We start from the raw sequence: 17,977 nt of genomic DNA, 5'->3' as shown, positions 1-17,977 counted from the left end.
CTCCGTAATCCCCGTGGATTATGTTGTTCCTTTCTACGGCCTCACGACCTGAACACTTTCACATGCCACCGGTAAATTAAAGGCGTACCAGACACCAACCAGAAACATTCGAAATGGCTATGGGTACACACACTAGGTAACACTACAGTATAAACCGAAGGTAACACTACAATCTCTGAAAACTTCAACAACTACCAAAATGCTTTAATCCAACAGCAATTATGCCCTGCTTGACAACCTGAGCAAAGATGACCAAAATTCTTATCCTTCTAGTACCTCCATGCTTCCTAATAACCTTCGTTTCAACGATTTTCTGTTCCCAACAGTTCATGACACAACAGATACACATCTTACTCGAAATTTACGGTACTGGAACATCTTAAAAAGATATGGACACAGTAACAACAGCCCATGACATTAAGGTAGCACTCAAAACAAATCTCAACATTGCCTCCACTCACGGCTGTATTAGCTATGGACGACTTCCTACGAGTCCTCGTGTCATTCTTCCAACACTGCTATCTTCACAGGTTATGACTCTGAGGTGAGGAAGACCTCCAGTATCCTACTTCCTTACATTAACTTCTTCATCTCCTCCTCCATTATACTACCAGCCTCATAATTGGTGTGATAATACCAGTCCATTCAATGCGACTTCCACCAAACGCCTCTTCCGACGTACAACTCCTGTGACATACATGTCTCTGCCCCGCCAGTACAGTAACTGCAGTTAACATTTGAAGCCGTTGTCTCAGTGGAGTTTACTTTCAGAAACCATATTCAGTTTCCCAATACCATTCAAAGCCAAAACAAGTATAGTGAGGAGAGTTCTGAGAGAGATAACGATCTTACACTCAGTGTCATGTTACACATCCGGTCTCAGGTTACACACCGGGGCTCCATGGTGGCCCGCCTCCCTCACCCCAGGGAATCACCAGGAATTAATCAAGGACCACAGGAGTATCACACAGGCAATTGGGATGGCTATATTCAAGGTCATGATGTAACTATGTAGTTGTCGTGTGACATAAAAATGGTGGGAACCCTCTCTCAGTCAATGAGAGTACAATAAAACCCAAACAGCCAATATGATTTGAGCTCCCTTCCTCCTCCACCTTATCTTTTTTTTTGTAGCCAGCTCAGCTGTGCATACACCTCATCATTCAAGGTCTGAGCGCCATAGGGGAGACGATAGGTCTGTTATGAGCAATATCAAATGATCAACAACAGTTTTTTTTCTCTCTTAATAAGAGCGTTTGTAAATAATGACAATGATATAATAAATTAACTAATGGTTTATTATGAGCAACTTTTTTGTAATACATTACTGTTTTACAATCATTTGTTATTGTTTGCTGACATTATGTTTCATTTTCATTTACAAGGCTATTTGTTTCTATGACATAAATACAGTGAAGTTATTTAGTTACAATCATTTTGTTGTTCTAGTCGTTCAAATCTTTTTTCATTACAAAGCTATATATAGTGTTTTTTTTACAAAGTATTTTTTCTCATATACAATAATTTTCAGTTGTTTGTTGTTGTATTTACACACATACAAACACATGTTGGTTTCAATTACGAAGCATTTCTTCTAATCACCTTTGATTATCAGGTATACAGAGAGCTAGAACTTAGATACAGAGTGGGAAAATAAAAGTGGCCTGGACAAGACGAGTGAATAGCATTTGTGGGGTAGCATTAACAGAGGAGGAAAAGACCTACAGTTGCAGTTGTGTTTTTTTATTGTGCAGCTCGATTCAACCTGAACAAGTAGTGCTCCTTAGAATAGCCACGTAAAATTCCGATTTAAAAATAACTACAAACCAATGCTTTCTGCTGACGCTGGCATAGGGTGATGGAGGATGGAGCAACGGCCCATACAGCCGGCTGAACCCTGGAGCACATTTACACAAGTCCCACTCCTGACAGTGTTATTAGCAGGGGTGATTCTGGTCGTGGCCCTAGCTGGCCACTCGGGTCACCTGATTTGCCAGTGCGCGATTACTTTGTGTGGGACCCCTCAAGTCTCAGATATTTCTCGTAGTCTTCAAGAACTGCAGCAGAGCATTTCGGATGAGACTGCAGCAATTCCAGCAGTCCACCTTCGATCTGCCTTCAGCAATTTGCTGACCAGAGCCCAAAATTCCAAAGAGATGAATAGTAGGTACTTTCAACAAGTGCTGTAGTCAGTATTCAATCAATTATTTCTGTTCTTTAGTATTCTTCTAAAGGTCGACTGATAAAAGTCGACTTGCGCATCTCTTTTGCGTTTCAGCAGGTAATGGCAGTTTTGTTTTTGCCTTGTGTGGTTCAATTCAGCCCAAACAAATAGTGCTCTACAGAATGGCCTCGTAAAATTTTTATTTAAAAATAATTACAAAACAACGCTGTCTGTTGACACTGTTCATCGCATCCCAGTGCAGAAACAAAACTGCAAATATCTGCCGAAACACCAGAAGAAATGCGCCTGACGACTTTTAGGAGAGACACTCGGTATGCATACGATATTTTTACAGACACACATAGTGTGCAGACAATATATACACACACATAGTGGTCCACGAGACATGGCTTCTTCATCCAAAGATTAGCTGGCCCACAGCGCTTGGAGCTGCATCAACGCACTTGAGGAGACACGTCTTGTAATGTTCGTCTATGAGAGCCTTCGAGGCCGAACATTGCACGCCCTTAGCCCGCCTCTAGGTGGCCCCTGCATCCACACTTTATGTGCACATATTAGGTCCGAGCCCCACTACAATTTGCGAGCCATTTGGATCATCTTTCATCAGGCCGATAACCTTTTTGTTTTGAGGTGTTACTCCAAAGGTATTATCAGCTTCTTATACAGATATTTCAAAGTCTTTGTGATGGCACAGTCTAATTATATCCAGTTCACAGTCTAATTACATCCAGAAGATGAAGCTATCTGTATCTGTATAAAGTAACTTTGGGTCAGCAACGTTTTCCTTGGCAACGTCATAGTGAAAGAGATACATGTGAAGTTTGGAGAAGTCCAGGACACACATACCGTTACAGACAGGTTTCGTAAACTCCATTGAAACCTTATCCATCTCGGTAGCGACTAGTCCTTCATTGAAGATGGTGATCCGTTTCAAATTTGGTATGGCGACGTAATCACTTGTGCCAGTGCGCACCCCACTGGTAAACTAAGTGAGCTTTACGATATTCTCTAATGCTCTCAATGGTACTTCCAAAAAATTGAATTATTTATTAGTTTGGAAAGTCTTTTTCAGAAATACATGACGCAGGAACTCTCATGTCAAGGTATGCTGCCTGAAGGAGATGCAGCAGAGGATGCTAACAAGATTCATCTGCAACCTTTGACATTTCTGTAATGGATAACACAACGTTGTTTGTTCCCTAGCGTTGTCAACAAGTTCGCAATGGAATCGTTTTGCGGGGTAGACACTCCAGACACAGTGGCAGGTCGCTGTGGTTGTTGTGCTGATCGGTAGAATACTCCAGCTCTGCTTCCAGACGTATTTCTCACCAGCATCCTTAGCCGCATCATGGATCTTTTCTTTCAAACTGGTGATTTCCATTTTGGACTTCCCTTGGAACTCTACAAATGACAGAATTTGTTATATGGCTTGTCCATAGAGGTAGTTTACATCCAGGTAAAGGATGTAACTTAAAGCCTCAGAAGACCTGAACTCCTCCGCACTCATTTGTGGGTTATTTGCCTTGCATACCTATACACGCACTGGCTTAGTCCCCTGTGAATCCTGCAGTCAAAGAAGAGCAGCATTTTGACACAGGGCTATAGTTCAATGCCGGCGTGCAACTTCCTTAACACTGTGTTTCATGAAAGCCCGGGTGCAGTAAAATAGAAGGCAAGATTCAGAGAGTATGTGCTCAGCCATACAGTCCGAAACGTCTTGAAGAGGACCACGAGCAGGTGTACGTCTGTTCATGTATAATTTTGTATATTCGCCAAATTCCCGCCAAGAATTCATCATATGTTCCTTCTCCGCATCCATTTTGGGAGTGCCTGTTAGTTTACTAGAGAATGTCTTTATGTAGGGCAATGTGGTGTCATTCTCTAAGTTGGATCCATGTATTCATATGGAAAGATACCTTCTTTGCCACAAGCTGAAACTTCGCCTCATCAGGATCTGTCGCTCTGGTAATATGCATATTATCCTGATATCTCGTCTCAGCAAGTTTCTGAGGAGACGCGTCCATAAAGTGGAGCTAATCCAGGAAGCGGAACGTTATTCTTGACGTGTTTCTCTTTGAAATGAGATGTACTTCTCAACAATGTCGGAAATGGCACTGACCTTATCATCCTTCAAACTAAAATCACTCAAACGCTGATCTAGAAAATGGGCAACATATCCATTTAAATTGTGGAAAAAGATATGTATGTCTCATAGCAGTTGGTACTTCAAGTTTCATGCACTGCGGAATTTTCCTATTGGACAACAATGGTCTCAACAGTGAATTTTTGTGCCTCTGTCCAGTAGCAGCTCAGACATATGACACTGTATCATTCTCCTCCAAGATGGTGATAGGGACGTTGTCTCCATAAACTTCTCACACAATCTTTTTGAGCACAGCAGGCAGCCATCTCGCAAGATTATCCCCAGCGTAAGATTAGAATTTGTTTCGACTTGATATGCAGACCTGCAAGGGTTATGTGCTGCTCTTTGAATGTGGGATATGAGGATGGGAGGCAGAGGCGTTGCATCCGCAATGCGCTGTATACGGTAGGCGGCACCCTAAATCGGTGTAAAAAACAAAGGGACATCGGTCCTTGTGCTGGGAGTTCTTAAGTATTTTTTATCCATAGTAGGTACTTCCACACATACCAGTTCCAGGTTTGAGTAGTCAATGAGGTGCCATTCAAGATACTCATTACTGTTAAACGTATTGAGATATCTTCAACAAAAACAGCTTGCACCATTATATTTGGACATTTGATCGGAAAAGAGGTGAAACACATTTTGCTCTAAATGTAGTGTGCTCATCAGCCTCGGAGATAAACAACAGGACTATGTGTTTGGGACATTTACTGGCTAATTTGAAAAAGTAGATAGGCCCAACTGCTTTATGACTGACTTTTTTTTCTGCACAGTGTACTCCTGACTTCTTCATCTTCTTGCTCGTCAACTCCTAGAATGTAAATTGAATTGAATAATCGGGGTTCTGTCTCTCAAATTTTCGAGTGTTCTGGAGTTTCATGGGGAATTCTATGCCTTGCAAATTGTAAAGCCACAGACACTAGCTATTTTGTATATTATCAGGTCAGCTGAATTGTGATTTCTATCGCTAGCCAGAAGTGACCATGCAAAGCAATAATTATCCTCAAGATTCTGGACATTAGTACGTGCATGTTTTAACAATATATCTTTCAGAGGTGCGGTGAAACTGGACCCCTCAGTAAGTGAATCGAAAATGTGTGAGTAATAAATCAAGGTTGAATACATGGCTGAGTGTCTCACCTGACCATCTTTCCTACATCTCAGAAAAACGACGCGGAGTGATGCTCTCAGTAAAAGCTCTGAACCATTCGGCGATCGACTCACCCTGCGATATCACTCAGCAGCCCCAAAATTTGGACGATAATCCTGTCCTCAGCAATTGTCCTCTTTCAGGGCATGTCAGCTCACAGTGCAGAACTGCTACAGAACTGCATTGCACTTAATGATGGTATACCGTGTCTCATTGACATATGTGGGTTGCTCCCTTTTCAGAATTGATTCACAAGCGTTGTGGAAAGTGGTAGTATCTCGGTAGGCTGCACCGCGTGGGGTAGCCGTGTGGTCTGAGGGCACCTTGCCACGGTTCGCGATGCTCCCCCCGTCTGAGGTTCGAGTCCTTCCTCGGGCATGGGTGTGTGTGTTGTCCTTAGCGTAAGTTACTTAGAGTTAGATTAAGTAGTGTGTAAGCTTAGGGACTGATGACCTCAGCAGTTTGGTCCCATAGGAACTCGCCACAGATTTCCAATTTCGGTAGGCTGCGTTCGAATTATCGATTCAAGCATGTCAGATCCTGTCCCCAAATGTGTCAGCGATCACTGAGTAGTCCAGTGCGCCCATGGGACTTACTTGCTGATCTTTAGTAGCTCAGGCAATAGTGCTGCTGCTGCTGGTGCTAGACCCACACAGTGTCATGGTGGTCTAACAAGGCACTCGTGAGATGGACCCAAGGTGTCCAGATCACAGAAAATAGGCTGGAGTCATGATGCCGTGCAACAGGCCAGCCAGTGACGTCGACAGCTAGGTCTGCACTGGCAGATGTCAGCAAGGCCAGCTGTTGCTGTACTGAGGTCAGCTGCTGGTACTTTGTCACAGACGTTGACAGGCTGGCTGCTGCTACTTCGTGACCAGCTGAGAGTTCATCATGGATGGCTGTGGAGCAGGCTTCATTGTCATGGGTGGACCAGCTTCTGCTGCTGCTCAAGACATGAAACCGCGGAACAGAATGTCCTCTATACCACCTGCACAGATAAAATGAGGAACAATATTAAGTATCATGCACAATTTTAAAACATATGATATATTTAGGGTAATAAAATGTTATATAGAACAGTCTTGATAGCATACACACGCACACTTTTATTCGTAAGTGGTAACTGGTTTCGCCCTGATGTGGATCATCTTTGGATCACACTCCAGTGATGACGTGTGGAGACAATGGTACAGAGCATGGACTGTGGATACTACCCACTGATGTCGTCATCAGTCGATAGTGTCCATAGTGACTGCTCGTTGCCATTGTGTCGATATACCATCACTTGCATATGGTCCGAAGATGATCCACATTGGTTCAAAACCAGACAACTTATAATAAATGCATGTTTTTTTGCGATCAGGGCTGTTCTGAATAGCGTGAGTCACTAACTATTGCCACTTGGAATAACTCCGAAAATATGATTGTAGCTGAAAAGTTTGTGGGACAGATGTTGCATAGGACAATGGGGGGCTTAATCTGACGTTGGTTTTTTGTTGCTAGGTGGAGTCGCGTCAGAGATATGAAGGTCAACTTTTTTTTTTAAATATAATGTTATAGTTTGATACTTATTTTCTGATGGCAGCTATCGAGATGAATTCAATGATGTGTGACAGTAAGGTCTTTGAAGGTCAAGGAAAAGGTGGCATGAATGTCCATTTACAGGAGGTGTTCGAAGTGGTGACCATTGGTATCAATGCAGTGCTGCAATCTTCTTGTCATGCATTGAGTGGTATTCCTTATGACTTCGGTACTTATCGAAGCACATGCTCTGACAATTCTCTCTCGTATATCGTGCAAATAGTAAACATTCGCAGAATACAGCGTATCCATCTAACGTGCCATTGACATGTAAACACCGTTCGACGGTTTCACAATTCAACACTAACAGGAACGGTAAGACTAGTATCGTCGAATCAACAGAATGTGAGTGATGTATTCCTTCGAAGAAGAAGTCGATATGCTTCTCATTTTCGGACAATGCCAACGAAATTCAGTGAGAGCTACAGACTTATATGCTGAAAGATATCCTCAACGTTCTCACCCTACACGTCGTAGATTTAAATATGTGTATGATAAATTGAGAACAACAGGATCTTGAACGCATCGGAAACATATCCGGCAAAGGAAAGTTAATAATGAGGAAACGGAAATTGCTACCCTTGCTACTGTGGTTCGAGATCCTTGTGTTAATTAGCGTCAAATCACAAAGGAATCTGGCATGAGCCAGAGTAGTGTCGTTTGTGTTCTGCATCGACATAAATATCATCCTTACCATATCAGTCTCCACCAAGAATTGTATACGTAGCATTGAATTCTGCCGATGGGCTCAACTTCAGATTCAGAGGGATGACAGATCTATTCATTTGATTTTATTTACTGACGAGGCTACATTCACGAACCATGGAAATATTAATTTGCATAACATGCATTATTGGGAAACTGAAAATCCATGTTGGCTGCGGCAAGTTGCAAACGAAAAAATGTTGTCGGTGAATGTATGGTGTGGGATTCTGGAGGACTGAATTATAGTTTTCTATTTCATCGAAGGAAATCTTAATGGCAGGAAGTACGCCACATTCCTACAAGAAACATTAGGCCTGTTATTGGCAGAAATAACTTTAGGAACAAGGAACAGAATGTGGTATCAACACCATGGGTGTCCGGCACATTTTTCGCTGATGGCTAGAAATGAGTTGCAGAGACAATTCCCAAATCATTGGATTGGACGCGGAGGAGATGTGTCGTTGCCGGCTTGTTCGCCAGACTTAACGCCTTTGGATTTTTTCTTTTGGGGATTCGTAAAAGACATTGTTTATAAAGACGTTCCAACTACACCTGAAGATATGCGAGAGAGAATTGTCGGAGTATGTGCTTCGATAAGTGCCGATGTGATAAGGAATACCACTAAATCTATGATAAGAAGATTGCTGTGCTGTATTGAAACCAATGGTCATCACTTCGAACACCTTCTGTAAACGAACGTTCATGCCACCTTTGTGACCTTCGTTAACCTTCAAAGACCTTGCTGTCACATATCATTGGATTCGTCTCGAGAGCCGCTATCATAAAATAGGTACCAAACTATAGCATCCCATTTAAAAGAAAGAAAGTTGACCTTCGTATCTCTGAAGTGACCCCACCTAGCAACAAAAAATCAACGTCATATTATGGCCCCCATTGTCCCACGCACCTTTTGTCGCACAAACTTTGCAGCTCCTATCATACTTTCTGAGTTATTCTTGGTGGCAATAGTCAGTGACTCATTCTGTATAATATTTTATTACTAGTCCATTGCAACTGTTGTAGTTTACCAATAAGTTTACGTATGTAGCGGTTTGTAGTATTTCTACTAACATTTAAAAGTTGCAGCATCTGAATCAGTCGTGTGCCCGGCTTCTGATAAGTCATGGGTGGCAAATTTTTGTTATGAATGGGAAGTGCTGTTCAACAACGAGTGCGACGGGAGAGGAAGCAGGAAGTGAACAATAAATATAGAAAGTGACTTAAATTCCTGATTTGCAGGTAGCAACATTAAAACTGCGGAGTACGAAGGATGCGTTGCGAATCACAATAAGTCTGCAGTGGCAAATACAAATCGCGTCCAAGGTATACCAACGTTTCACGAATGAAACGTAACGAATAATCGCCGAGAAGGCATTGTGGTGGAGAACAAACACGATAACAGCAAGGATAGCCATGTAACCAGAAGAAGTGGACAGTGTTAAATTCTTGGGATCACAGCTTGATAATAAATTCAACTGGGAGGAGCACAGCACAGAACTGCTGAAGCGTCTTAACAAATCTATTTGCAATGCGAATTGTGTCAGGCATAGGGGATACAAAAATGAAAAAGCTGGCATACCATGCTTACTTTCATTCCATAATGCCATATGGGATTATTTTTTGGGGTAATTCATCAAGCCAAGCTAAAGTTTTCCGGGCACAAAAACGTGCAGTAAGAGTTATATGTGGTGTGAAGTCAAGAATATCCTGCAGAAGCATGTTTAGGGAACTAGTGATACTAACTAATGCTTCCCAATATATTGGTTCCTTAATGAAATTTGCCATTAAAAATGTATCACTTTTTCAAACCAACAGCTCAATTCATGGAATCAATACTAGAAATAAGAATAATCTTCACAAGGATTTAAAGTCACTTAGTCTTGTACAAAAAGGTGTGCATTATTCGGGAACACACATTTTCTATAACTTGCCAGCAGCTATAAAAAGCTTAACAACCAATTAAATTCAGTTTAAGAGAAGCCTAAAGGATTTATTGGTGGCCAAGTCCTTCTACTCCATTGATGAATCTCTCAGTAAAACCAACTGATATATATTGTGTGTGTGTGTTTGTGTGTGTGTGTGTGTGTGTGTGTGTGTGTGTGTGTGTGTGTACAATCCAACGTCTGCGCCATTTCAGTGCAGTAATGTGGTCATTGTAAATAAGTATTATAGTAGTTGTATTATATGTTTATTACGTTATAAATAAATAAAAACTTTTTATTTTAAATTCAGTGCATTAGTATTTCTAAAATGACTCTCATGTAGTGTTCATTAAAAAATGACGATCATTCCACTTGGGACCTGTGGAATGGTAAATTAGCTTACTTGTTTTAGTTGTAAATATTTGTCATGTATTGTTGTTTTTCTGATATGTTCCACATCCTGGAGGACCTCCTCGCTACGGATCAATTGGAATGAAAGTAAATCTAATCTAATCCAGAGGAAGCATCGCAGCACGCCGGACCGCGCAAGAAGCAGTTCAGCTCGGCTCAGCGGCAGAGAAGGGGTGTTCTGGAGGCGCAGGTGCAGAGATTCGGAGTTTGACGCACGCGGGAGACAGCGGAGGATTTTTTGTTGGATTAGTACTTCACCCATAGATTACTGGAACTTAACTAAAGTAAGTTAAATGTTATTTAGAGTGCGTACAAATGTATTTATGATAATGTAATGCTGCTAAAGACAGGTAGAATAAGTCTAAGAATTAGAATGAGTAAGCTAAGTGGAAGTCTAGAGTAAAATATGTCCCAAGAAAACGTAGATCTAACAGAGAACGGTGATACGTTTCCACTTACTAAGCCTAAGGAGAGACCAGCAGTTGGAATGAGTGAAATAGTAGGGAAAAAGGAGCAGAAATGCTGTTGGGGAGTTTAGAAATAACAGAAAACATAGCTGAGTCAAACACTCAGGCAGTTGTTACTGAATATATGACCAGAGGAGATTAAATTAACAAGAAAGGAACAGAGTTTAATATGCAGGTATTGTTTTCAGCTCTGGTGAATAAGTTGTCTATGACTAAAAATAAAACATAAGACAAACTAGATGCGACTAACAACAAAACAGAAGAAACTGGTAGGAATATTGAGAGGCACCCACATGCCTTGCTCATACTGTGGCATCAAGCAGCCAGGCCTGCAAGATGAGTGGTCTGCCAAGCGAGTGGACTCATTCTTATTTATCGAGTAACATGAACTCTAGTACTCACAATTAAGTTACAAGTTATTCTCCTGTTTGAATATTACGCAACGGAAACGCACATCTGATTATTAGTAATTTACAGAACTCTGACTGTTCACTACGCACTGGCAATCCCACATTTTCTTTCTTATTTAACGGCTTTGATCAACACGTGGCCATCGCACTGAATACGAATGGCGCACACATTATCAATTCTGGATATCATGACAACATACAATTCGAAGGAAAAGGCCATCAATCTTTTTCTTTTCACTATCTTATTTATTCCGATAAATTCTATAACCTAAACACACAAATTCTATAACCTACAACAATAACACATGAGAAATTTCGCCCAGTGGGCATGGCTTTACATTGGTGATTCTCTATCTTATGGTCTCGTAATTATTTAACGCTACAGCGCACTTTCTGGATAGGATGGTGGATCTTTTGCTATATCTCACACTTCGACTCTCACAACCATCATCACGAAACTTTCCTCCAGACCGAGCGGTACAAAACGAACATGCATAACCCACTACCTATGAAACTACCTTGCTACTCTCCCATGCAAACGACACATACTTAAATTACATGACGTACACCACACTGCAACATGGAATACAACACAAGGAATAGTCACAACATTATCACTTTCAGCTTTCCCACTTCAATTAGTATTCATCCCAGTTTCACACGACACTGCCCCACTTTGTAAATTTTCTTTCCTACTACGAACTCTGTAGGATATATGCACGTCTTCTTGTGCAATGCAAGCCAAGTGGCGTTGCTGGATAGACGGCTGACTCACCTTGCTTCTCTCTCAGAGTATTATAGTTTGAATCAAGCGTCACACGGAAACATAACACGCAAAGTAATATTAAGAACATATTCATCACACACGCGAGTCCTCAACTGATACCATGGATGAGTAATTCTCTTTATCCTTTGTCACATACACAGATTGAGACTCACACAGTACTCACCACGTGGAAGTACTCGTCTCTAATTTCAAGTACTGCACACGCCATTTCTTAAATATTTCCAACTTATAGTACACACGCTAGTAATTCAGCTTAACTTACGCACCTGGAAGTATTTCAACTTGTTGCTACACGTGGTTTCATTGTGACCGTTGGTCACTTCCAAAGATTACTACGATCCCCTTAATATTACCTGCCTGACAATTCTCCCCACATAAGTTCCTGAAATAGAGAAATTATTATTCTACACTACTCTTAAGTATTTCACATGAATACCATGCCTCCACTCTTTTGTCCTTATGGAGCACGCCTAAGACAGGTCTTACCAACACTAGATCCAGTGGCAGAGTGCTGAAACATGGCCGTTCTTCAGGTCCTCTCGCACCTCTGCCGAAGTGGGGGAGCACCTTGCTACTGTATTGGTCAGCCACATTTCAGGCGCTCAAAGCTCAGGTAAATTTCATCTCTTTGATTCCACCAAAGGTGGCCAAAGGATCGTCTCGAAGATGATCATATATTCACATTCACTATCTGCAGTTAGCAGACGACCATACATTCATTCATTTCACAGATCTCACCAAACTGGATGTAGGGATTTATTTTGTGGGAGTGCACATGTGATCAATTAAATAAATAAATTGTCATCCTTTCCCACACTGGTATCCGGCTTCGCTGTATTTATTGAAATTGAGTTATTTTTACAAAAAATATGCTGTTCTGACAAGAATAATGAAGTGTGTTGTACCTATTTTCAATGTCGGGCGGTACTGTACCCTTTCAATATTACCGGATAGATAACGAAAGTCATTCAAGAAACTAACAAAAAAAATGATAAATTACAGGAGTATACCAGGAAGGCTGAAAAAAAATTTAATGGACTAGATGAGAGAGTAGGTAATGGAATAAAGAAACAGAGGGCAGCAGCGATTTGTCAGAGAGAATGGTAGTAAATCGTAGTAGATGTATTAACGAACTCCAAAGAATATTAACACTTAAGATGAAAATTTCAGTAACGAAACTGAAAAACATGATGTGTCAATTTCCAATCCAATTTAACCAAAAAATAAATAAATAAAACGATAAAACTGGGTCAACATTGTCTAACAATAGACTCACTACAGAATTTAAAAACTATCACTAAACAGATATTTGACAGCGTAGCTGGTATTCAGCAGGGGATAAATGATTTTACTGCAAGACGCACAGATGTCTATGCTGAAAGGGTAGAGGAAAAGCTGGGTTCAAAATTAAGGAAATCATAATAGTGGGAAAAAGCGGCAACGAGGACCTCTGTTTATAGATTTGCATGTTCCATAATTTCTCAGCAAAAAGGGGACTATATCCCAAGGCGTTTGTAGAACAGTTGCAAGGTTTATTATCAGAGAAATGGGACGATAGGAGAAAGATAGGATGTGTCACCAGCAGAATGGAAGGGGATGCTCTATCATGGGGTATGAGAGCAGGGGAATTTGTCAGTCATACAAGGAGGTTATTAATAAGTTAATAGACAGGTACTGGTCTAACAATACACAATGTAATGGAAGAAATAGTATTTTTCAAAGGAAACGTGACAATTACAACGATTACTTCCATATTTTTTGTATAAAGGATTTAGATCTCTAAAACCCACTTAGTGAAGAAGACCTCATTGCAATATTATTGGTCAAACTGCAGGTGAGGAAAAATTAATAAAAAATTCTAGAAAGATAAATGGATATATTTTACAAGCATTAGACAAGTTAGATGTTCTGTTAGGTGAAGAGACAACCAATAACTGTCGGAGCGATGTGAATTGGCGGTCAAGAGAACGTAGAAACTTTCGGTATCGTAATGGAAATCATAATGAGGCAAGAGAGAACGAGAGGCGCAATAATGGTTTTAATAGTCATGCTAGATCAGGATGGAATCGTGGAGCTAAGAACTTTTATCATAAAAGACGACATGAGGAAATTAATGGTGATTGGGTAGATAGAGTTCAAAGAGTTGGCAACTGATGGGAAACTATAGAAAGAGGTTCATCTGGGGTCGAAACATGAACTCGTATGATGGATGAACCACTGGGAAACAAGTGATAAAAGGAAATTCTAGGGATATTGGGGAAGCTCTCTTTGAGGAAGAAAGAGTTACAAGTAAAGAGGAATGACAACCTAGAGTAGCTGTTGCATTTATAGCTGTAGCAGAGGGACTTATGACCAAATAGTAAATAAAGAAAGGTACAAATATTACCACTGCAAGAAGTTAAAGTTATTGGTGCAGTAACTGGCAAGAGTAAAATGATAAAGAATGAAGTATTACCGGAAGTAAGAGTACAAGGAGTAATGTTGAAGATTAGTGCCGTTGTGGATCCAGACTTTTGCATCACACCGATGATAGGGAAAGATTTATTGGCAGCCCAAGTGGCTGTTACGGAGTTAGGGAAAGGTAGCATGACAGTAAACAGTACTCAAAGTATTATTAAATTTGGTAACAGTGTTGATACAAAGGAGAAGGCACAGGATACATACTGTATGAAAACAGTGTATGAGTGCTTTCAATGGGAGGTAGGTAAAGAGGAAAGTACAATACAAAGGAGGAATCATAATCAAAATAAGGTTGGAGCAGAAATAGCAAATAAGATAAGACATAAGGCAAAAATAATTTATGTATTTATCAAGATGGAAAAGGAAAGTTGGAAAATTTACTGTTAAAATATAAAGGTGTGTTTCCTAATAAGGGGGAACCTTATGAGTAAATCAAGCAAGCATTTAAATGAAGACTATGTTTAAGACTATTAGCAAAAACGGAAGCTATAGATAAAGAGCTACAAAGGATGCTTTATTTGTAGATTATCGAGAGGTCAACTAGATAATACTGCAACCCATTAATGTATGTTGCAAAGAAGGTCCATCCAGTACGTATAACATTGCGAACCAGGTTATTAAATGAAATAATAGAGCCTCAGAATTAGAAGCTAGAATCTCCTGAGGAATTGTTACAGAAATTTGGAGGGGCCAGTGAATTATCTAGTCTTGATTTTACAGCTGGTCAGAGGATGATACAGTTTGCTGAAGGATGTAGGCAGTACACAGCTTTCTTATTTAGAGGCAGATGCTATCAGTTGAAGGTACTACCGTCTGGAATACGAAATCGGTTGCACCATTCATACGATTGTTAGATTCCATACTTGGAGAAGAATTATTGTCTAAAATTACTCTGTACGTAGATAAAATCGTAACTAGAGCCAGAAATTGGCAGGAGCATAATTAGATACTATAAAAGATGCTAAGAGCTTTTCAAATTGGTAATGGTACGGTTAATTTAGCCAAATATGAGTTAAGAAAAGGCGAGACAATTTTTAGGGCACCTTATATCAGCAAAAGGTATTAGTCCAAATCCTGTAAAGTTGGAGGCTATGAAAGAATTCCCACAGACAAGTAATAAGAGACAAATGAAGTTATTTCTGGAACCCTGTAATGTCTATTACAAACTCGTGAATGAAAAAGTCTTAACTGCAGTAACTATACTTAGTAAAACTAAAAAGAAGGCCCCATGGATATGCGCAGAATAGTGTGAGAAGAGTTTGATAGTATCAAGGATGACCTACAGAAGGAATACTGTCCCACCCTTCAGACTACGGAACAGGAGTGCATTTATTCCGAATGGTCGAGACAGAAAAGATATAGAACAGCAAACAACTAGCTTCGTAAGCGGAATGTTAACGAAACGTGAACATAACTACGCAGTAACTGAGAAGGAGGCATTGGTAACTGTGTGGGCTTCAAAAAAGCTCCATCTCTATTTGATGGTTAGAGAAGCAAATATGCATGATAATCATAAGGCGCTATCTTTTATCAGGAGCTACACGTTGGCAAGTGGTAGGCTTACTAGGTGGGCATCACTCTTTAGGAATACCAATTCGACATACATTATTGAGATGGCAAAGACGACGTAGAGGCAGATGCATTATCATGATTGAAATTGGGAATGAACCAAGGTGGCCCAGAGTGGATCAATCCTAGAGAAATCCACTTGTTCTATATGAAGACTGTAGAGTACAAAGATAAAGTTAGAGAGTTCATGAGAGACATACAATAGAAACAAGAAAGAGATCCGATATTAGCTACAGTAAAGAGAAAATTCTAAGGAAACCAGGAACCCAAAATAAGGGATTTTTACTTAGTGGAAAAAGTTGTGTTGAAGCATAGGACTAATTCAGTATGCTTACCTGAACACACCATTGCTGAATTCATATGGTATGCTTACGTGAGCTATTGTCATTTTGGACCCAGAAAGTGTACAGAAAAGTTGAAAGAAACAAATTTTAGTAATACGGTGAAGAGGGTCAGGGGGCATTAGAAAGATGTGAGAAGTGTCAAAAAACGAAAAGACGTGCAACCTATTCTACTGAAAGGAGTGGATGAATTAGCAGCAGCTGATGTGTTCAAACCAATCCTGAACATCAGAGGAGGTTTTAAATATGTGTTGGTAGAATTGGATATATTTTGATTACACCCACTAAGAAAATGTGTAAGCTGGGACATGATTATGTGCATGTGGTTTGGTGATGCCAGGTCCCAGTTTTTATCCTAACCATGGAGGAATACATTGTAAAAACTTAGGTATAAAGGCCATTTCTATACCTAAATTTCACCTGTCTTCAGACCCAGTAGCAAGAGTGATAAAAGAGGCGAGAGATTCCTGTAAAGCTTTCTGCCATGACCACCATCCACTCGGAGACTATACTTAAAGAATTTGAAGAAATAATCAATGAACTTATATGATCAACAACTGAGATATCATCATATGAATTACTAATTTGAAGAAATAATCAACGAACTTCCATGATCAGTAATTGAGATATCACAGTATGAATTGCTGATGGGTAACAGAGCTGAAATTCCTGTATGATCGAATGATTGTTAAAATTTTCAAAAAGGACTGATATGAGTTTGGAAGGAAAACGTAAATCAGTTTTGGAGAGATTAGTAGCAAAACGAGAGTCTTGAAAGGTGAGACATGACAGGAAAGTGGTGTCAGGGGATACGTAGTGAGATGTTATATTAATAAGGACTCATAGGAAACCGTCCAAGATAGGGTCTGAGAAACAGATATTTTACGAATTTTTGAAGTCCCCTGTGTGGTGAGCAGGGTACCACATCCAAACATAGTAGAAGTGGCACATCCTGAGGCCGAGGTAATAAAAGATATATACAGTGTACTTGCTACAAAGAGATACCGTGGTAGATAGGGGGAAGCCTGCTGGCTCTGAAAAATTTGAGTACGAAGCACTGATGAGACTATATCTTTAGTAAACAAAAATACTGAAAAGGCTTAAAAGGCCCAGGTATGGGGTAAAATTCACTGTGCAGAGCAGTGCAGTAAGAGTGTAGGATTATTGAGTGAAAGGATAGTTTTAAGAGTTTTGAGATAACGTGTGTTTACTTCTTCGTTTGCATAGAATGAGCAGCAGGAATTGAATGAATTCTGCAACAACGCAAGGGTTAAGTGTTTATTGGTAATGGCGAAACATTAAAAGAGTCCAGACAACTTGGGCAGCGTTAGTGGTCTCAGGGGGAATTGCTGGCAGCTGACAAGGCGCAGTGCAAGAATGAGTTAACGCCGATGTGACACAGTCAAGGATGCGTCTCAGGGTGTCTATTAGCAAACAAACCAGGTTAATGGTATTGTCCATCAAGGAATGTGGATAAACGAACTTATTGTTTCCATGTGTGGATTATGATTTATGGTTCAATTATCAATTAAAGAATAGTATCTAATGCATAGACAAATGGAATCATTAGTTAATGGATTCAGAAACTGAAAAATATTTGAATGAGATAATGAAAATATTAATATTTCTTATGATGAGTTGTTATTTATTATAGACAAATTAATTAAAGAAGTGCATTTAAAGGTAAAGTGCTCATTAGTCAATAAAGTGAGCACTTGAAAAGTTCTTTTTTAATTTTTCACTTGTGGATTGTACGAAAAATAATTATGAAAGTAGTCATCATATGGGAAATGTAAACAACTGACGCTAAATTGTTTTTAAAGTAATGTGTTTATGTAGTCTGTAC

The sequence above is a fragment of the Schistocerca piceifrons genome, chromosome 5 (assembly GCF_021461385.2).
Source record: "Schistocerca piceifrons isolate TAMUIC-IGC-003096 chromosome 5, iqSchPice1.1, whole genome shotgun sequence".
Classification (NCBI taxonomy): domain Eukaryota; kingdom Metazoa; phylum Arthropoda; class Insecta; order Orthoptera; family Acrididae; genus Schistocerca; species Schistocerca piceifrons.
This window is presented reverse-complemented; position numbering follows the sequence as displayed.